Genomic DNA, 23226 nt, shown 5'->3' on the forward strand with positions numbered 1-23226 from the left:
TGTGAACTCAGCTTTAAATACTAAGCCACAATCCCCCCATGATTGGTTGGTGTGTGAATAGTTGTTTCATCACAACTGTTCACCCCCTCTGCCTCCACCTTTTATCATGGTAAGGTTCTGCTGCATACTGCAGTGCACTAGTATTTTGGCCAGGTGTTGGTAAATATAGCTGCTTTATTCTGAGATATTTTATAAAAAAAAATAAACTGCAAGCTTTATATACAGCAACAGCATACTTTCATTTTAATTCTTCTCCACTTGAGTGTCGCCAGTCCATGGTCTGTGTAATTAGTGGCTGTTCTTCTGCGGTGCCCACACTGCCTGCTCAGTTGTTTTGCTTTCAGACCTCTTGGACTGATGCCAGACCTTTAAATAAAAGTCAGGGGAGGTTACTCGATAAGGAAGAGCTCTTACCATATGACCATGGTAGCTAATTGAAATAGTAATCTTCTAGTATATAAAGCTGAGTGTATGTATGTATGTGTGTGTGTGTATGTCCACTAAAGGAATCCACACTGTCGCATTTACAATCACAAAATTTTGCACAGAGGCATCATGTGACTCGGGGAATGTCGTAGACTATGTTCTGATGGGAAAATTTAACTCTGCGCTTTACATTTACTCTAAAAAAAACCTGCTTCCATTAATGTGAATGGAGCTGCGAGCTACAGGTTATTAATAGCAGCTGTGAGTGGTTGCTATAGGAACAAAAGAAATTGTTAGTATAAGAAGCTTATGTGTGCAGTAATAAGATGTTGGTGGGGAAATGGAAAGAGAGAGACAGAAAGAGACAGACAGACATAAGCACAGACAGAGTAAGAGGCAGACAGGGAATGAGAAAGACAGACAGAGACAGACAGACAGAGACAGATAGGAAAAGAGACAGAGAGACAGAGACAGATAGACAGGGAAAGAGACAGACAGAGGTAGACAGACACAAACAGGGAAAAAGACAGGCAGACAGGGAAAGAGACAGACAAAGAGACAAACAGGGAAAGAGACAGACAGGGAAAGAGACAGAGACAAGGAAAAAGACAGTGAAAGAGACAGACAGGGAAAGAGACAGATCTAGAATGAGACAGATGGTGAAAGAGACAGATGGTGAAAGAGACAGATGGGGAAAGAGAGACAGACACAGAGATAGATAGAAAGAGACAGACAGATACAGAGATAAAGAGAGACAGAAAGACACAGACAGACACAGAGATAGAGAGAGACAGACAGACAGAGATAGAGACAGACAGAGATAGCGAGAGACAGACAGAGAGACTGATACAGAGATAGACAGAGAGATAGACACAGACAGAGAGATAGACACAGACAGACAGCCATGGATAGAGACAGAGACACACATGGATAGAGACAGACACACAGACAGAGACAAACAGGGAAAGAGACAGACAGAGAGACAGACACACAGAGACAGACAGAGACAGGCAGAGACAGGCAGAGACAGACAGACAGAGAAGAGCTCGTACCATATGACCTTGTCAGCTAATTGAAATAGTTTATTTAATCGTATGAATGTATACCTTACCATCATATAAAAATAAACACCAGACAATAGACAGTGATTGAAAAATATCAAAAGGATAAAAATCAAAGTTGAATATCAAGATTTTCTATATATGCAATAGCGTTATCATTTACAATATAGAAATCATTCTTGTCACCATGGTAGGATCTCAGGGGGCACTCCTTGACGATCTGCTCCACAGTCACAGGTCGGAGAGTCATATTTTCCCCACTTATACATAAAATCTGCACAGACGCCAAAGTTTGTTCTGATACGATTTAGAGTAACCCATGTTTTCCTTGGTAGATTGAAGCCTGGTGGAGGGTTTTGTAAATTAGGGAATATTTGGGGATCACCGTCTACTACATTGACCCAAAGTTCTCGCCATTTCTCCTCTAAATTGAAGTCTTGTTCATGCAAGGTGATTGCAGTTCGGATGGGTGGGTGTCTTGATTTCAATCGTTGTATTGTAACATCTCTGATATTTTGGTGTATTGGAAGTTTTTCATTATTCTCTACTTTAGTGTATTCTTTAAGTAGGAGCTTTTGTCTTCTTAGATTTGCGGGTGCGATATGACTCAGCACAGGTAACCAGTGAACAAGTGTAGGTCTAATAGCACCAGATAATATACGCAAATAGTTGTTCAGCTGAGTGCAATGTTAGTCCACCTCCACGTGGTGCAACCTGGGTAACGCTAAAGGACTAACAATCTTGATGACCAAACAATCAAATTATATCTAGATTTCCTGGTCAGTATATCTTACATCATACCTGATAATTGAAATAGTAATCTTCGCTGAGTATATATATATATATGCATGTGTGTGTGTGTGTGTGTGTGTGTGTGTCTGTGTGTGTGTATGTGTGTATGTCCGCTAAAGGAATATGCACCATTGCATTTACAATCACAAAGGTTTGCACAGACGTCTCATTTGACTCAGGGAACGTCATTGTCTATGTTTTGATGTAAAAATGTAACCCTGCGCTTTACAGTTGCTCTCCAAAAAACCTGCCTACATTAAAGTGAATGGAGCTGGAAGCTACAGGTTATTAATAGGAGCTGTGATTGGTTGCTATAGGAACAAAAGAAATTTTTAGTATAACAAGCTTATGTGTGAGGTAATAAGATGTCGGTGGGGAGACAGAGAGAGAGACAGACAGACAGGGAAAGAGACAGAAAGAGAGAGACAGACAGTCAAAGAGACAGACAGATACAGACAGGCACAGGCAGACAGGGAAAGAGACACATACAGCGAAAGAGACAGACAGAGAGACAAAGGCAGACAGGGAAAGAGACAGAGACAGGGAAAGAGACAGAGACAGGGAAATAGACAAGGAAAGAGACAGAGACAGATGGGGAAAGAGACCGACGAGGAAAGAGACAGACGGGGATAGAGACAGATGGGGAAAGAGACAGACGGGGAAAAAGACAGTCAGGGAAAGAGACGGACCTATAAAGAGATGGACCTGGAAAGAGACAGACAGACACAGACACAGAGATAGAGAGAAACAGACAGACACAGATAGAGAGAGACAGACAAGGAGACTGATACAGAGACAGACAGAGAGATAGACACAGACAGACTGAGAGAGACATGGATAAAGACAGAGACAGACATGAATAGAGACAGAAAGACAGACACACAGAGACAGACAGAGACACACAGACAGAGGCAGACAGACAAATATAGACAGACAAAGACAGACAGACAGACACAGACAGATATAGACAGACAAAGAAAGAGACAGACAGACAGAAAGAGACAGAGACAGACAGATTACAGAGAACAATTGTAGAAAAAGGGTTTCTATACCGCGCCAATGATCACAAATCTGGAAGTCGGATTGATGTGGCTTTATTGTAGCATAGGTCTACGCGTTTCAGGAGCTCTGCTCCCTTCCTCAGGACCATAGAAACAACATCAAATCACATATGGTCCTGAGGAAGGGAGCAGAGCTCCTGAAACGCGTAGACCTATGCTACAATAAAGCCACATCAATCCGACTTCCAGATTTGTGATCATTGGCGCGGTATAGAAACCCTTTTTCTACAATTGTTCTCTGTTATCAGCCGCTTTGGGTTGCCGCTGCCTGGATCCATTTGTAAATGCGATTACAGTAGTTGTGACTGTCACAACTACAGTTGGTGAGTATAATTGCTCCCCTTGCCTATTGCCCTGTGCCTATAAGGGTAAGACCCTATTGCGCTTTATTCTCCACAGCTCTTCCTCTAGAGACAGACAGATTGACAGACAGAGACTAAGGGGTACTTTGCACGCTGCGACATTGGTAACAATGTGTTACCGACGCTGCAGCGATAGTCCCCGCCCCCGTCGCAGGTGCGATATCTTGTGATTGCTGCCGTAGCGAATATTATCGCTACGGCAGCTTCACATGCACTCACCTGCCCAGTGACTTCGCTCTGGCCGGCGACCCGCCTCCTTCCTAAGGGGGCGGGTCGTGCGGCGTCACACCGACATCACACGACAGGTGGCCAATAGAAGCGGAGGGGCAGAGATGAGCGGGACTTAAACATCCCGCCCACCTCCGTCCTTCCGCATTGCAGCCGATACGCAGGTAAGGTGATGTTCCTCGCTCCTGCGGCTTCACACACAGCGATGTGTGCTGCCTGCTGGAACGAGGAACAACATCGTACTGTCGCGGCTGCAAAATTATGGAAATGTCGGACCCTACAGCGATCATACGATAACGACGCTTTTGCGCTCGTTAATCGTATGTAAAAGGATTTGCACACTACGACATCGACAGCAACGCCGGATGTGCGTCACTTTCGATTTGACCCCACCGACATCGCACCTGCGATGTCGTAGTGTGCAAAGTACCCCTAAGAGACAGACAGAGACTGGGAGAGAGACAGAGAGACAGTTACTATCCTGGGCAACGCCAGGTACTACAGCTAGTAGTAATAATAAAAATCAAAGCATTATGCACTCACACTATGTTGTCAACATACTGTATATTTATAGGCGCTTTCATCAATATTGCAATGATCTCATGTCTGCCTCCCACTATTGTTTAATTGGGGCTCCCTAGATGGGAAATTTGAAGATAAGTATGTTTTGTATGGTATAAATTATAAAGCTTCGTTGTCAACTTTTTTCATGCATCTCCTAGAAAAAGAATAAAATGCACAGTTTGTAGATCCTTACCTACTGTATCCTCACCGATCCATTGTAGACTGTGAGCCCTTGCCGGCAGGGTCCTCTCTCCTCATGTACTAGTTTGTGCCTTGTATTGTTTATGTATATTGTACTTGTCTCTATTATGTATATCCCTTTTTCACTTGCAAAGCATTATGGAATAAATGGCACAATAATAATAATAATGCTGCAAAATTCAGGCTATTGAATAGTAATTTAGTTTGTAAGACTGAAAAAAGTCTAAGTCCATCCAATTCAGCTTATTCCGCAGTGTTATCCCGAAGAAGGCCCGACTTAAAATATTGCAACTAGCATAAATTCTTGGATGGAAGGCCAAGCTCTAGTAATCTAGTATCAATAAATTCCAATTTTATTACACCAGAAAGGCATGTTTAAAATTTTATGAAGTCGCAGTGACACCTTCATCTGGAGAAGAGCTTTATAGTCCCACTGATTGTACAGTCCAAAATCCTCTACAAGTAGGTTCAGAGAATGTAGTTTCTCAAAACCAAGTGGATTGCAAATGTTAAAGATGTTGTTTTGGCTATAAATAGAGAGATCTCTATATTGACCATTGAATTAGTTATACATAGCTGTTAGATAGCCTTTTGGCCATCTTTTACAATACTTGATTTGTTACTTTGGTTTCCTGCTTTTAAAGCTTCTCAATCTCTACCATGTATTTCTTGCCTGCTGGTGTCTCTATGTGTTCACAATTTTCCATATGCAGTGTGATTTGTTTATTTGCAAAGATATATTACCTTTTAATACATCCCTTCACTCAGAAGGAGGCCAGAAGCTTGATGGTATCAACTGTTTTACATGAGGCAACACATTAACAGAGAAATACAGTTAAAATAGTATCACTTTGCTTACAGTTGATTCAATTTGTTGACCACTGATGCTCACTGTCCACATACTGAGCCATCTCAATGAGAGCCGCTCCATCCACCCGGGTACTTTTCTCTCTTCTGCTGGCACAGCTCTAGCATCTTGGGTGATGAATCATGGTCTCTCCCCTTGGGTCTTTGGAGCCCATTCAATGCACTTATATGTACACTGTGGATAGGGAACACGTTGTACGTTTTCCTTGTCAGTTTAGTGTCATGCCTTGATTTCAGGATTTGATCTGGTGACCTCAGGCTCTGTGGTCGGCTCCCCTGTCTGTTGAGCCATGGTCCTTTTCCTTTCCTCTAATGCTGATGGTTACTATTTTCTTTGGTATTCTTTTCTGGGCTTTATCCTCTTCATGTGTTTTGTTTCATTGTCCTGTTTTAGTTTGTCCTATCACAACCTGGATGGGGATTTCTATGTTTTCCCTTCATTACATTTCTTTGCTGGCTATATTTCTCTGTAAACTTGTTCCTGGGATCTCCAGCTCTTTGGATTTGGGATTTACCTTGTAAATAAACCCCAGTTGAGTGTCTGCTGTTTGTCTGTGTTTTTCTTCCCAGATCCTTAATCATTTCACCTTATTTGTACCTGTATCAGTTTAGCTCACACAGGATATTTGTTTGTCACTGCACTCCTTCCTCTCCCCTTGTAGGCAGTGCTTCACGTCTTCCCCACTGATTCCTCAGGAGGCATGAGAAAGCCTTTGATGGACTTTTATGAAGCCAGGTCCAAAGCAGTGCTGTTAGTTGTGTGGATAGGGTCTTTAATCTTTACAGGGACCAGTTGGATGCAGCCGTGCATTCCCCTTTTCTGTTTCCCATTTGTGTGAATGATTTAGGTTCATAACTGTCACAACAAAAAAATTTCAGGCATCACCAACTGTCAAGTCATGGTGGCGTCCAGATCTGTGGAAACTACAGATTCTGGCACTCTGCCTGCAAACTTCCCTGATGTGTGTTATCAGTGCAGGCAGACTCAGGTGTTGACCCGCAGACATAGGCAGGCTAGCAAGAGTTAAGGTGGTGTCACACACAGCGACGGCGACAACGACGTTGCTGCTACGTCACCATTTTCTGTGACGTGGCACCGACGTCCCGTCGCTGTTTGTGACATCCAGCAACGAGCTGGCCCCTGCTGTGAGGTCGCCGGTCGTTGCTGAATGTCCTGCTTCATTTTTTGCTCGTCGCTCTCCCGCTGTGAAGCACACATCGCTGTGTGTGACAGCAAGAGAGCGATGAACTGAAGCGAGCAGGAAGCAGGAGCCGGCGACTGGCAGCCTGCGGTAAGCTGTAACCAAGGTAAACATCGGGTAACCAAGAAGCCCTTTCCTTGGTTACCTGATATTTACATTAGTTACTAGCACCACCGCTCTCACGCTGCCAGTGCCGGCTCCCTGCTCCCTGCTCTCCTAGCCAGAGTACACATCGGGTTAATTACCGTATCCGATGTGTACTCCAGCTACGTGAGCAGGGAGCTGGCACTGGCAGCGTGAGAGCACACCGCTTAGCGCTGGCTCCCTGCACACGTAGCCAGAGCCGGAGTACACATCGGGAAATTAACCCGATGTGTACCCTGCCTAGGAGAGCAGGGAACCAGCGCTAAGCGTGTGCGCTGGTAACCAAGGTAAATATCGGGTAATGGTTACCCGATATTTACCTTAGTTTACAAGTGCAGCATCGCTTCCACAGCGACGCGTGTCGTTATGATCGCTGCTGCGTCTGCTGTGTTTGACAGCTAAGCAGCGATCATAACAGCGACTTACTAGGTCGCTGTTCTGTCACAGAAAATGGTGACGTAACAGCGACGTCGTTGTCGCTGTCGCTATGTGTGAACCCAGCTTTAATCTCTGCTGGGCTACTTGTTAATCTCACTTGGTCACATGCTGTGAGGGAGCCAGTCACATTTGCTCCCCTCTTATATATGCTGGCTGGACTATTCCCAAAATGCCAACTATAGTTTACCTATACTGGACTGGTGAGATGTTGTGACTCAGACTTACTGGGGGTTGTTGTGCATTATTCTGTGAGCGGTTATGATGTTCACTCTCAATGTCTTTTTGTTGCTATCTTCCTGCTTTTGCTTGTCTCCTTAGGGCCGCTTTACACGCTACGACATCGCTAAAGCGATGTCGTTGGGGTCACGGAATTTGTGATGCACATCCAGCCGCGTCAGCGATGTCATTGCGTGTGACACCTATGAGCGATTTTGAATTGAAAAAATTTTCAAAAACGCTAATCGGTGACATGGCGGTCCATTCAAAATTATCGTTGCAGCTGCAGGTACGATGTTGTTTGTCGTTCCTGCGGCAGCACACATCTCTATGTGTCACAGGAACGAAGAACCTCACCTTACCTGCTTCCGCCGGCAATGAGGAAGGAAGAAGGTGGGCGGGATGTTACGTCCCGCTCATCTCCGCCCCTCCGCTTCTATTGGCCGGCCGCTTAGCGACGTCGCGGTGACGCCGAACGCAGCCCCCCCTTGAGGGAGGGATTGTTCGGCAGTCACAGCGTTGTCGCTGAACAGGTATGTGCGTGTGACACTACCGTAGCGATAATGTTTGCTACGGCAGTGATCACCACATATCGTCTGTACGTCGGGGGCTGGTGCTATCGCGCTTGACATCGCCAGCAAATGCTAGCGATGTCGCAGCTTGTAAAGCGGCCCTTGGTCTCTTACTGTTTGTTCCTGTGATTTTGCAGTGTGTCTGAGAATTGTTTTTTTCCCTGTCAGTCTTAAGCCTGCTTTACACGTATTAATTTCTCGTGCGATCGCATTTGCGATCGTACCAGCCCCCATCGTTTGTGCGGCACGGGCAATTTGTTAACCCGAAGTCGCACAATGGCGTAAACCCCCGTCACACGTAGTTACCTTCCAAACGACCACGCTGTGGGCGACGAACATCCTCTTCCTGAAGGGGGAGGAACCTTCGGCGTCACAGCGACATCACACAGCGGGACGCAGGTAAGCTGCAGTTCATCGTTCCCGGGGTGTCACACGCAGCGATCTGTGCTTCCCCGGGAACGATGAACAACCGGCGCGCAGAAGGACGTGCGATTTTTAGAAAATGAGCGACGTGTCAACAAGCTACGATAAGGTGAGTATTTTTGCTCGTTAACAGATGCTCGTAGCTGTCACATGCTACGATATGTCAAACGGCGCCGGATGTGCATCACTTACGACGTGACCCCGACGACATATCGTTTGATATATCGTAGCGTGTAACGTGCCCTTTAATCTGTGTTGTCATCACACTCCTGCCTCTTGCATCCTTGGGAGGGGGTAACAAATTAGATCTGGTAAGGAGAATAGCCAGGCACGGGGCTCAGGTATCTCCACCAATAAGGGTAACCCTGAAGGTAGGGATAGCCTAGGGTCCCCTAGTGGGAGGGACAGCAAAGGAGCCCCGTATACTTCACTATCCTGAAGACATTAAGATTTAGTAAGAAATTTTGTGTTTCCATATAATGAGCTTTGGGGAAACCATTAGTATTTTAACCTCAATTTATACATGTTCTGTTAATAACTATTAACAGTTATATAACTATTGTTGATTTATGTGGTCCTGAGGAAGGGGACTTGTTCCCAGAAACGCGTCGACCTGTTAAAATAAAATACAAAAATTAATCCACATTATTCTGCATTGTTGGTAGCGCGGCTATAATTCCATTTTCCCTCCAGCTACTGCTTGATGTAATCCGTGGAGCTGCAGCAACCACCCCTTTCTTTATTATTACACACTGTTAAGAGGAGTTGTGCCTTCCACAACCTTACCAGGTGAGTAAGTTTCATTTATCCTACTCACCATCTATCTGGTAAAACCCTATTTTGCGCTCTTTGTATCTTTTTAATAACTACCCACTGATCTTGATCATTAAGCCCATTACATACACATATTTTCTCCCACTCCGAGCATTCCCATTTTATCTACAAACCTTTCATGCAGCCCAGTATCAAATGCTTTGAAAAAATCAAGGTCTATGACATCAAATAATTCATCCTTGTATAGTCTAAAGGTCCCCGTACACATTATATGGCTGTTAGCCAAATGATGCTCCAGCATTTCTGCTGGCTCTCTCCAACACAGGAGTACTTTGTTCGGCCAAGTGTTCCTTATGAGAAAGCCACTGACAGAAAGCTCTGTCGATTAGTTAACTCCTGGAGAACATAGCAATCAGCAGTAGAGATGAGTGAACCCGAAGTTCGATGTTCAGTGTACCAAACAGAGACTTTACAAAAAAGAGTTCGGATTCGGAGTTTGGGTGCTTTACGTATGACACCACTTGCTTGAGCATCACCATACCTCCCAACTTTTCAAGAAGGGAAAGAGGGACAAAGTATGCGGCGCGCTACGCGCGCCGCGGCAAATTTTGACCACGCCCCTAGCCACACCCCTAGCCACACCCATTTTCCAGTAAGGGTCATTCAGCAGATGCCGTGGACTGTTCATTCATATTCATAGCAGTCAGAATTTTTTTATATTTCTGTGTCACTATATGACATGTTGCTTATTTGTGCCTATCAATCTGTGTTCACACATTGCATAAATTCTGTTTCTTTTTGTTTCTGTCTGCACCAAACTACACCATAACAATCTTCTCTGTTTTTTCCATTTTTGCTGCATTTTTTCTGCCTTTTCTCCATTATTTAATGCGTTTTTGGTTCAGATGTGAATCTGCGTTTTTAAGTGTTTTTATTGTACAGAGAAGCTTTTTCCTGCATTTTTTAAGCTCCACATAGAAACCTCCAGAGAAACCCCCCCCCCCCCGAAAACCGCAGAATTCAGGAGCGTCTTTTCATGGAACCACATACACTTTACTTGGACAATTAAACACAGCAGAATAAATGTAAAAAAAACAGCAGAAAAATATGCAGCATTTACACTACATGTGAATATGGACTAATTGTCCAAGCAAAGTGGATGAGACGTCCTGAAATCTCCGCTCCTGGTGCGTGGAAAGACGCCGCTGAACGGTGCGGATTTGGTGTTTCTTTCTTTATAAGCTTCAGGATTCACATCAGGAACAAACATGTATCAAATAAGGGAGACAATGTATAAAAAATACCGCAAACACGCAATAATCAGAGAACATTGTTATTGCACTCGTGGCGCGGACACCTGCAGAAAAAATGCAGCATTTACGCTATGTGTGAACACGGCCTCAGTGATCCATTTTTATTACATTTTTTATGGGTTTTAATAAAGAAAAATAATAAATTGCGCCTTTTTTTTCCCGCCATTTACCGATCCCCATAAATAATCTGATCGCTGTGTTGTTCAGGTCATTACGATTACAGGGACACCAAATATGTCCATGTTATTTGCTGATTTGTGATGTTTATTATTTTATAAAAAAGTGGAATAAAATTACATTATTCTATTTTTTTTTATTATTTTTAGTAACTTTATTAGAAGAAAAAAAATCCTCTTTTCCTCTCCCTCTAGAATACAGGACATAGAGATGCTGCTCTGTACAATGTAGCTGTGTCCTGTGTAATCTGCTGTGTAAGAGGCTGCATTGTAGGTTCATTTATGTGAAATCCTCCCTTTGACATCATCAATCCTAGTGGCTCAACAGCTAGAGCAGCTAGGAAAGCTAGGAGGCTGCTGGACACAAGTTTTGAACGTTGCTGGTTTGAATCCAAGGTGGTGAAGATAAAAAAAAATAAATTGTATTTGTATTTTTTTCCTCATTTCTTTATAGTAGTTTTATGGGAACAAATGAATCTGACTCTTTCACCAACATTGAGATACAGTATTTATCTATCTATCTATCTATCTATCTATCTATCTATCTCTATCCCTCTATCTATCTATCTATCTATCTATCTATCTATGATTCTATCTCTCTATCTATCTATCTATGATTCTATATATCTATGATTCTATCTATCTATGATTCTATCTCTATCTATTATCTGTCGTGTATCTATATATCCCTCTATCATCCATCCATCCCACTATCATCCATCCCTCCCTCTATCCCTCCCTCTATCTCTCCATTCATCCCTCCATTCATCCCTCCATTCATCCCTCTATCCCTCCCTCTATCCCTCCATTCATCCACCCATCCCTCCCTCTATCCCTCCATTCATCCCTCCATTCATCCCTCTATCATCCATCCATCCCTCCCTCTATCCCTCCATTCATCCCTCCCTCTATCCCTCCATTCATCCCTCTATCATCCATCCATCCCTCACTCTATCCCTCCCTCTATCCCTCCATTCATCCCTCTATCATCCATCCATCCATCCATCCATTCCTCTATCCCTCCATTCATCCCTCTATCATCCATGCATCCATACCTCCCTCTATCCCTCCATTCATCCCTCCATTCATCCCTCTATCATCCATCCATCCCTCCCTCTATCTCTCCATTCATCCCTCCCTCTATCCCTCCATTCATCCCTCTATCATCCATTCATCCCTCCTTCTATCCCTCCATTCATCCCTCCATTCATCCCTCTATCATCCATCCATCCCTGCCTCTATCCCTCCATTCATCCCTCCCTCTATCCCTCCATTCATCCCTCTATCATCCATCCATCCCTCCGTCTATCCCTCCATTCATCCCTCTATCATCCATCCATCCCTCCCTCTATCCCTCCATTCATCCCTCCATTCATCCCTCTATCATCCATCCATCCCTGCCTCTATCCCTCCATTCATCCCTCCCTCTATCCCTCCATTCATCCCTCTATCATCCATCCATCACTCCCTCTATCCCTCCATTCATCCCTCTATCATCCATCCATCCATCCCTCTATCCCTCCATTCATCCCTCTATCATCCATGCATCCATCCCTCCCTCTATCCCTCCATTCATCCCTCCATTCATCCCTCTATCATCCATCCCTCTATCCCTCCTTTCATCCCTCTATCCCTCCATTCATCCCTCCTTCTATCCCTCCATTCATCCCTCTATCATCCATCCATCCCTCCCTCTATCCCTCCATTCATCCCTCCATTCATCCCTCTATCATCCATCCATACCTCCCTCTATCCCTACTTTCATCCCTCTATCCCTCCATTCATCCCTCTATCATCCATCCATCCCTCCCTCTATCCCTCCATTCATCCCTCCATTCATCCCTCTATCATCCATCCATCCCTCTATTCCTCCTTTCATCCCTCTATTCCTCCATTCATCCCTCCTTCTATCCCTCCATTCATCCCTCTATCATCCATCCATCCCTCTATCCCTCCATTCATCCCTCTATCATCCATCCCTCCCTCTATCCCTCCATTCATCCCTCTATCATCCATCCATCCATCCCTCTATCCCTCCATTCATCCCTCTATGGATGATGGATGGATCCATGCATCCATCCCTCCCTCTATCCCTCCCTCCATTCATCCCTCTATCATCCATCCATCTCTCCCTCTATCCCTCCTTTCATCCCTCTATCCCTCCATTCATCCCTCCTTCTATCCCTCCTTTCATCCCTCTATCCCTCCTTTCATCCCTCTATCCCTCCATTCATCCCTCCCTCTATCCCTCCTTTCATCCCTCTATCCCTCCATTCATCCCTCTATCATCCATCCATCCCTCCCTCTATCCCTACTTTCATCCCTCTATCCCTCCATTCATCCCTCTATCTATCATCCATCCCTCCCTCTATCCCTCCATTCATCCCTCCATTCATCCCTCTATCATCCATCCCTCCCTCTATCCCTCCTTTCATCCCTCTATCCCTCCATTCATCCCTCCTTCTATCCCTCCATTCATCCCTCCATTCATCCCTCTATCATCCATCCATCCCTCCCTCTATCCCTCCATTCATCCCTCCATTCATCCCTCTATCATCCATCCATCCCTCCCTCTATCCATACTTTCATCCCTCTATCCCTCCATTCATCCCTCTATCATCCATCCATCCCTCCCTCTATCCCTCCATTCATCCCTCCATTCATCCCTCTATCATCCATCCATCCATCCCTCTATTCCTCCTTTCATCCCTCTATCCCTCCATTCATCCCTCCTTCTATCCCTCCATTCATCCCTCTATCATCCATCCATCCCTCTATCCCTCCATTCATCCCTCTATCATCCATCCCTCCCTCTATCCCTCCATTCATCCCTCTATCATCCATCCATCCATCCCTCTATCCCTCCATTCATCCCTCTATGGATGATGGATGGATCCATGCATCCATCCCTTCCTCTATCCCTCCCTCCATTCATCCCTCTATCATCCATCCATCCCTCCCTCTATCCCTCCTTTCATCCCTCTATCCCTCCATTCATCCCTCCTTCTATCCCTCCTTTCATCCCTCTATCCCTCCTTTCATCCCTCTATCCCTCCATTCATCCCTCCCTCTATCCCTCCTTTCATCCCTCTATCCCTCCATTCATCCCTTATTCATCCCTCTATCATCCATCCATCCCTCCCTCTATCCCTACTTTCATCCCTCTATCCCTCCATTCATCCCTCTATCTATCATCCATCCCTCTATCCCTCCATTCATCCCTCCATTCATCCCTCTATCATCCATCCCTCCCTCTATCCCTCCTTTCATCCCTCTATCCCTCCATTCATCCCTCCTTCTATCCCTCCATTCATCCCTCCATTCATCCCTCTATCATCCATCCATCCCTCCCTCTATCCCTCCATTCATCCCTCCATTCATCCCTCTATCATCCATCCATCCCTCCCTCTATCCCTCCATTCATCCCTCCATTCATCCCTCTATCATCCATCCATCCCTCTATTCCTCCTTTCATCCCTCTATCCCTCCATTCATCCCTCCTTCTATCCCTCCATTCATCCCTCTATCATCCATCCATCCCTCTATCCCTCCATTCATCCCTCTATCATCCATCCCTCCCTCTATCCCTCCATTCATCCCTCTATCATCCATCCATCCATCCCTCTATCCCTCCATTCATCCCTCTATCATCCATGCATCCATCCCTCCCTCTATCCCTCCCTCCATTCATCCCTCTATCATCCATCCATCCCTCTATCCCTCCTTTCATCCCTCTATCCCTCCATTCATCCCTCCTTCTATCCCTCCTTTCATCCCTCTATCCCTCCTTTCATCGCTCTATCCCTCCATTCATCCCTCCCTCTATCCCTCCTTTCATCCCTCTATCCATCCATTCATCCCTCCTTCTATCCCTCCATTCATCCCTCTATTCATCCCTCTATCATTCATCCATCCCTCCCTCTATCCCTCCTTTCATCCCTCTATCCCTCCATTCATCCCTCCATCCATCCCTCTATCCCTCCATTCATCCATCTTTGCAGCTGAATAACCTGCTTCTGGTGTCTCACCTGCAGTATAGAGGTCAAGATAACAAAATCTTCCTATTGCTTTCAGTAGAGGCAGTAGCTCAGTGGTAAAGCTGCTGCCTTTGTAACAATGAACTCACAGCTCCACGAGTTCAAGTCCTGGCAACCCCGAAAATCCAGAGCCGATGATAATTTAATTTAATTTATTCACTTCACTGAGGGGAGGAGCCGGGACATCAGCTGTGAGCCGCGGGAGTGCGGGACAGCCCTGATAAATCGTGCAAGTCCCGCAGAATCCGGGACGGTTGGGAGGTATGCATCACTGTGCACTCGGTGCTCAGCTCAGTGTGAGCCGCTTGCAGTGTTTGATCGGCTCACATTGGGGAGTAACAACAGCATGATCGAATGTAGTGTGCACCAAAAAAAAGAAAAAATGGAGAAAAAACGTCCCCTGAAGTGTTCTATTTATGGCTGGCTGCTTGTGGACAGAGACCCGTATTGCCCAATTAGTGACTTCCATGGGGGTTCAGGTCAAGTACGAGGGCCAAACCAATCTTAATTTACTGTTTGGCTGTTTAGTTCCAGGTCTTTTTACTCAAAAGTCAGTCAGGTGCTGCCCCAGAACACCGGTCTCCATCACAATGGGCTCCAGCCGATCCCGGATCCGTGAAAGGTCATGTCCGATGTGTGTGTCAGCCTGTGAGCCCTTTCCTCCTTTGATTCGCTAAGTATCGGACCCCCGTGGCGTGAAGCACTTGAGGGTCCCGATGTCAGTAAAATATCCCGTTCTGTATGCTGATAGCGCAGTTCCGTTGTGGGGCCGTTCCTCAACCCTGGATCCTATATGCTATTTGCTGCAGACTCGTTGGGACGGGTCCGGTGACTCTTCTAGCCATTCCCCGTGACCCTTGCAGAGTTGGTAGATAACGTGAAGTGTATCTGCTCCAGGATTCTGTATCCTGACAGTGCCGGTCCTGTGGAAGCAGCCGCTTGCTTCTCCCCAGCGACCGTGTTGAGTGCCCTGGCTCACATAGCTGCTTGCGGCATGTCCGCTCTGCTCTTTGTCTGAAGCTGTTCTCCCGCGTTGTAGTTGTGTTGTGTGTTCGGTGCTGTTGCCCTCAGCCGCTGCCACCGGCTGGTTCACTAATCTCACTAGGTCAACCTGTGTGACGCCCCTGGACTATCAGGTCGTCAGAGGGAATTGCACACCTGGCTGCCCCATTCCATCATCCCCGGGTACTCCCACCTGCAGCGGTGATACTCCTAATTACCACATACCACGGGTGGCATCACAAACTCTAATACATCCCCTGTAAATAACCTCTTCATTTGAGTGGCCACACGACCCCCGGGTCCGGAGACCCTCGAGCCACCGCGGACCCGGATCCGTGCAGCTCGGCTGCTGGCACGGAGGCGGCACACCTGCTCTTCCCACTGTGTGCTCCTGACTCCCCCTGGTGGTTTCCTTTACCTGACTCTGAGTCAGTTCCAGTGGATCGGGGAGCTCCTGGTGCGGTGGCGTCCTATAAACCCACTGCTGTAGTGACCCCCTACTGTGATCCGACCCTGGAACAGTCCCCATTGGGGAGGGCAACCCACTGACTGTATGTTTGTGTAAGTGTAACCAGCATCGACCTTCCCTGAACCCGGGATAAGTACTACACCCCCATTAGGCGCCACATTACCCTGTGGTGCCTGAAGCCGCAGGGGCGCCACACACCTACCAAATTGAACTTTAACGGGTCCACTCATCTCAAATTGGCAGTCCAAAATCGGACATGCCCGATCACCAAACCCAACAACAATAGGTTGGCTGGTGCTCCATACAAATTAGAGTGTCAATATGTGTGGCCAAAATTAGTGTAATTAGTGTAATGTGTATGGGGAGGGCTTAAAGCTTACCTCTTCATAGAAGCTGATCAGATTGATTTTGGCCAGGCTTCCATATACCTTGACCATCTATATAATTTTTTGCCTCCATTGATGACAACTGATGTCAAAATGGTATCAGCAGTCTACCTCCTTTTTTGCGATCTTGTTTTACAAAACTGAAATAAGTAGTGTTTTCTGATCCTGCGTCTTGAAGGGTTTGGTGTAACAACTGATGCGCCAAATGAATGTGAATTATCTCAAACCATACTATAGAATACAGTACATTATCACATTAGTTTGCCTCCAGCATTGCATTGCCAGACCAGAGGATAAAAAACACCAATTGGCTGTACAGATAGGAATGAGGCCTAAAAAGACCAATCACTCATAAACCCATGCTGATATGGAGCTACACATTAATTTTTAATTGATAAACTCCTGAATAATATTTTACCTATAATAGAGCTTTTCTTTAAGATATTTCCAAATATTTTCTGGAAAGTTGTCCCGAATTGGAATTTGGCACTGATGCTCTCCCCGTCCGTGTCTATCAAGGACTGGGATGTCCTTACTATTTCTGTCTCTCCTAGAGAGCATTTTTCACATGTGTAAGAGAACTGAAGTCTGAGCAGCTTTAATTTCCTGTAAGAAAGGAAGATTCCATTTAATACCTAAATAAGAAATGACAGGCCGGCATACCTACAGTACCTAAACCGTAACATCAGACACAAGGTCACAACACGTTTCAAATCAGTGTGCCAAAAAAATAAACTGTAGGAAACGACTGTGTGAAAGGTCAGTGGGGTCCGACCTGGGCAGCGCGTGTACAGGAGCCTCTTTGTGGTTTTTGTAATTTTTGCCACATGGTTTCCAAGTACCATCTCTGTAAGTGTTCTCTGGGCTTCTTTAATACATACGGAAATATGAATAAGAAGTGGGAATGTGGCCCCTGCTCCTTGGGATTGTAAAAAGGATTTGCAGATGGTGCCTTGGCCAAATGGCATTATAAACAGAGGCAGTGGGTTCATCCTCACGTTCCTAGCATGCTGACTAATAGCTACTGACTTTCACATAAATATGGTAACTCATAACAAAGGAATGCTTGGTGCATAGTTAAAAGAAAATCACTTTTTCAGCAAGGACAATTTTTGGTGCCTCAGAAAAGTAAAAGAAAACTGTAACACATAATATAAAGTACAGTAACGTCCTCGCTCACCTCCCATATGGCATGCGATTTTCACGACCTTTTGGGACACTCACTTACCTATTAAATGACTAGGGTACTGTGGTGTAACTGTAAGGAGAACAGAGGCTGCCGTCACCCTGGTGCCTGTGGGGAAACCAAAAGCCTCTCTGTTACAGAGCAGGATCAGTACAGACTTTCCTTTGGAGTCCAGTAGTTTTAAGCTATGCCAACACTTGTGTATCTTACAATGCTTCTTTGAAGGTAATATCAGCGAAAACATCCAGTATTACGATCCGCTTCTTTTATAAAACTGCATTTTTTTTAAAATCCACAGCATCAGTCATCAGTAAAAACATGAAACTTTGTTTATTCCTACTCAGTTAACACCGATTCAGGGGATAGGTGATACCATGCTGATCAATGGGAGCTTGGACTCCCTCTAATCTAAAGAAGGAGGCTCTGAAGTGCACCTGGTGAATGGAAAGATGTGCACCACCACACCAATTAATATACAGGGTGATCCAAAAGTAGGTGGACAGTATGTGTAATAGGGTTATCAAACATGGTGTAAAGTGAAACTGACTTAGTTGCCCTTAGCAACCAATCAGATTCAACCTTTCATTTTCCAAAGAGTCTGTGAAGAATGAAAAGTGAAATCTATTGGGATCCTACTGATAGAATCCCCAGTGATCAGCAATTTAGCAGCTGTCCTGGACACCGTTTTTTTTTACCCATTTAAAGACTAAAGCGGGCTTTACACACTGCGATATCGGTCCCGATATCACTAGTGTGGGTACCCGCCCCCATCTGTTGTGCGACACGGGCAAATCGCTGCCCGTGCCGCACAACATCGCCCAGACCCGTCACACATACTTACCTGCCCGGCGACGTCGCTGTGACCGGCGAACCGCCTCCTTTCTAAGGGGGCGGTCCGTGCGGCGTCACAGCGACGTCACTGAGCGGCTGCCCAATAGAAGCGGAGGGGCGGAGATGAGCGGGACATAACATCCCGCCCACCTCCTTCCTTCCGCATTGTGGCCGGGAGGCAGGTAAGGAGAGCTTCCTCGTTCCTGCGGTGTCACACGAAGCGATGTGTGCTGCCGCAGGAACGAGGAACAACCTCGTTACTGCTGCAGTAACGATTTTTGAGAATGGACCCCCATGTCACCGATGAGCGATTTTGCACGTTTTTGCAACGATGCAAAATCGCTCATAGGTGTCACACGCAACGGCATTGCTAATGCGGCCGGATGTGCGTCACCAATTCCGTGACCCCAACGAGTTCGCATTAGCGATGTCGCAGCGTGTAAAGCCCCCTTTAGTGCACAGGTTTTGTGAGAAATTCAGGACATAGTAGCAGCAGCATCAAGCGGTTGGGAGCAATGAAGAAGCAGGAGATTTATTATATAAATCATGTCTGTCATAATTTTATGCAATTTCATTTCCCCCCTAGTGGTGGCTTGAGGTAGGTAGAATTTCAACATGTAACTATGATATGTGGACCTCTGAATGATTGTGCTCTCACCGCTTTCAAGATATATTAAGAACTTAATCAGTATAATATTTTAGAGCTTTTTAGAGAGAAACCAAAATATTACTCTAGAGTGGACTTTGGAAGAAGCTGTGATTCTATTTAGTGATTAAACGGTTTCTATTCCATGATGTACACAAGATGCTTGTGCATAGAGAGCGGGCTCAAGAACTGAGCCTGCTTCACGTAGGGTAGATGCCAGCTGTGTTACAAAGTCAGCATCTACAGTGTTTCCCCGAAAATAAGATATTGTCTTATATTATTTTCTGTCTCAAAAAATGCACTAGGACTTATCTTCTTGGTTGGACTTATTCTAGGAAAAACATGGTTGGGGGTACGTTTACCCCCCCCCCCAAAAAGCAGACCCCTCTTCCCAGGAGACTCATACTTACCAGACCCTGGACATGTTGCTCAAAGGTCCTCCTGCAATCCTCGGCGGGCGCTCCCAGCATGTGTGCTCTATGCGGTCATCCCCTGTTTCAGACCAGCACACTCACATACATCAGATTACTCATACACACACACACACACACACACACACATCAGATCACACACACACACACACACATACACACACACATCAAATTACACACACACAATCACACATCAGATTGCGCACACAATCACCACCGCATTACCAAATGGCTTTCTTCACCATGGAGTGAACTACCCATATGATGGACTCATTGCTAGAGATGGGTTGCAGCTTACGAAAACAGGAAAACACATATTTGGTACATGCCTTGCTAAACTCATCAAGAGAGCTTTAAATTGGAGAAATATGGGATGGGAAATATATGGCCAGGAAAAAGTATGCAGCTAATGAATTCTTTTGAGAACCCTGCTATTAGAAGTGGAAATAAAGAACAAAGAATAACAAATTATAAATGAAAATAGAGGAGGAAGAAGAACAGACTACAAACTAAAATGTAATAGACAAGGACTAGATGTGTGACCAATCTTATCATATTAAAAAGACTGCACCCAATATACATGAGCACAAACAAGGAGAAACAGGGGCAACGCAGTCATAGGTCACTAAAGGACCACTGAATCAATAGACAATATACCAACCTTTGCAAAAGTATCAAATTTATTTAACTTTAGTGTATAGCAAAGGAAGTAATATTAAATACACATTAGAAGAATCATAAACACTGATCAGGCTAAAGCAGAATCACAGATGAAAACAGATCACCGGACCATATGGGGAGTGCAAGTAAACTCGTATCGTCAAAGACGAGGGGTTCCTCAGAGTTATTAATACAAAGGCCAAAGTTACCCATTTATACATTTACAGGGATCGTATGCAAGGCAAGAGGCATTGCAACACATATACAAGGTAACAGGCATAGTAACATTCCGTTACCCATCACTCCGAGGGGCCAAAATCATGACAAGGGAAGGCCAGCCAAGGGGTAGATACAAATTAGCTGGAAACACAGGCCCCCCGAAGAAGTCATCGAAACGTGCGCGTCGGGGCACGTTTTCCTCGGTCTCGGCTACCTATGGGTGAGTGCCCTGATGGGAGTGTTTCCAGCTAATTTGTATCTACCACTTGGCTGGCCTTCCCTCGTCTTTGACGATACGAGTTTACTTGCACTCCCCATATGGTCCGGTGATCTGTTTTCATCTGTGATTCTGCTTTAGCCTGATCAGTGTTTATGATTCTTCTAATGTGTATTTAATATTACTTCCTTTGCTATACACTAAAGTTAAATAAATTTGATACTTTTGCAAAGGTTGGTATATTGTCTATTGATTCAGTGGTCCTTTAGTGACCTATGACTGCGTTGCCCCTGTTTCTCCTTGTTTGTACAAACTAAAATGTGTCACACAGGAAAAGAGATATGATGTCATAGGCATTACTGAAACTTGGTGGGATGATACACATGATTGGAATACAAACCTTGAAGGCTACAACTTATTTAACAGAAGCAAGCTTAACAAGAGGGGAGGATGTGTTGCATTGTATGTTTGCAAAGCATATATCTCCACAGAAATCCTAGCTTCAGAGAATGGTAGCTCAAAAAGTTGAAGGAAAAAAAAAGAAACTGTTTGGCAAGATTACAAGGAGAAAATAACAGAAAGGACAATATTATAGGTGTTTACTATAGACCACCTGAACAGAATGAAGATATGGTTTAACTCTTTACATCAGATATCTTTATTCTCAAAAAAGTACGACTAAAGGGTGTTTTACACGTTGCGACATCGCTAACGATATATCGTCAGGGTCACGTCGTTAGTGACGCACATCCGGTACCGTTAGCGACATCGCAGCGTGTGACACCAAGGAGCGACGATCAACAATCGCAAAAATGTCAAAAATCGATGATCGTTGACATGTCGCTCCTTTTCATAATATCGTTGGTGGTGCATACCGCTGGTTGTTCGTCGTTCCTGTGGCGTCACACATCGCTATGTGTAACGCTGCAGGAACGACGAACATCTCCTTACCTGTATCCACCGGCAATAAGGAAGGAAGGAGGTGGGCGGCAAGTTCCGGCCGCTCATCTCCGCCCCTCCTCTGCTATTGGGTGGCCGCTTACTGACGCTACAGTGACGTCGCTATGACGCCGAACGCACCTCCCCCTTGAAGGAGGGATTGGTTGGCGGTCACAGCGACGTCGCTGAAAAGGTATGTGCGTGTGACGGTGCCGTAGCGATAATATTCGCTACGTTAGCGATTACCAAATGTCGAACAAACGATGGGGGCGGGTGCTATCGCGCACGACATCGCTAGCTATCGCTAGCGATGTCGCAGGATGTAAAGCACCCTTTAGTGTCATGGGAGATTTTAACAATTCTGATATATATTGGTAATCTCTCTCAGGTCAAAGTAATGGGTCCAAAAAATTCCTATTGACTCTCACTGACATCTTTATTTATGAAAAGGTAGAAGAAAGAACAAGAGGATCTGCCATCTTGGAACTAAGGGGTACTTTGCACGTTGTGACATCACTAGCATCGGCTAGCGATGCCGAGCGCGATAGTACCCGCCCCCGTCGCACATGCGATATCTTGTGATCGCTACCGTAGCGAACATTATCGCTACGGCAGCTTCACGCGCACTTACCTGCCCTGCGATGTCGCTCTGGCCGGCGACCCGCCTCCTTCATAAGGGGGCGGGTCGTGGGCGTCACAGCGACGTCACACGGCAGGCGGCCAATAGAAGCGGAAGGGCGGAGATGAGTGGAATGTAAACATTCCGCCCACCTCCTTCCTTCCGCATAGCCGGTGGAGGCAGGTAAGGAGATGTTCCTCGCTCCTGCAGCTTAACACACAGCGATGTGTGCTGCCGCAGGAACGAGGAACAACATCGTATCTCCTATTGGTGCGACATTATGAAAATGACCGACGCTACACAGATCACCGATTTTCGACGCTTTTGCGATCGTTTATCGGTGCATCTAGTCTTTACACATTGCGACATTGTTACCGGCGCCAGATGTGCGTCACTTTCGATTTGACCCCGACGATATCGCAGTAGCGATGTCGCAGCGTGCAAAGTATCCCTAATTCTTACCAACAGAGAGGAAATGGATGAAGAAGTAAAGGTGGCTGGGATTTTAGGAGGCAGCAATCATACTATCCTCGAATTTTGGATTACAAGAGGAGGAAGACCTGCAAGAACTCAGGCTTCAAGGTTGGACTTCAGAAAGGCAGATTTTAATCGACTCAAAAAGAGAGTAGGAAAGGTCCAATGGCTGGATGTTTGATGTTTGAAAATTCCTGGAGAACAGGAGAAGTCTCAGAAGATTGGAGAAAGGCAAACGTTGTCTCTAATTTCAAAAAAGAAAAGAAGATGGAGCCAGGAAATTACAGCGC

The 23226-nt window shown here is 45.5% G+C and overlaps 1 long non-coding RNA gene across 1 annotated transcript; it reads right to left on the reverse strand.

The window, feature by feature from the left end:
• Window positions 1–292: 292 nt before the first annotated feature.
• LOC142294996 (uncharacterized) lies at window positions 293–18057 on the reverse strand. The gene is made up of 3 exons (XR_012751341.1): window positions 17943–18057; window positions 17133–17320; window positions 293–366 (listed from the first exon to the last, which is right to left on the reverse strand). It is a non-coding gene; the product is annotated as an uncharacterized LOC142294996 (long non-coding RNA).
• Window positions 18058–23226: the final 5169 nt, after the last annotated feature.

Source organism: Anomaloglossus baeobatrachus, chromosome 3 (assembly GCF_048569485.1).
Source record: "Anomaloglossus baeobatrachus isolate aAnoBae1 chromosome 3, aAnoBae1.hap1, whole genome shotgun sequence".
Classification (NCBI taxonomy): domain Eukaryota; kingdom Metazoa; phylum Chordata; class Amphibia; order Anura; family Aromobatidae; genus Anomaloglossus; species Anomaloglossus baeobatrachus.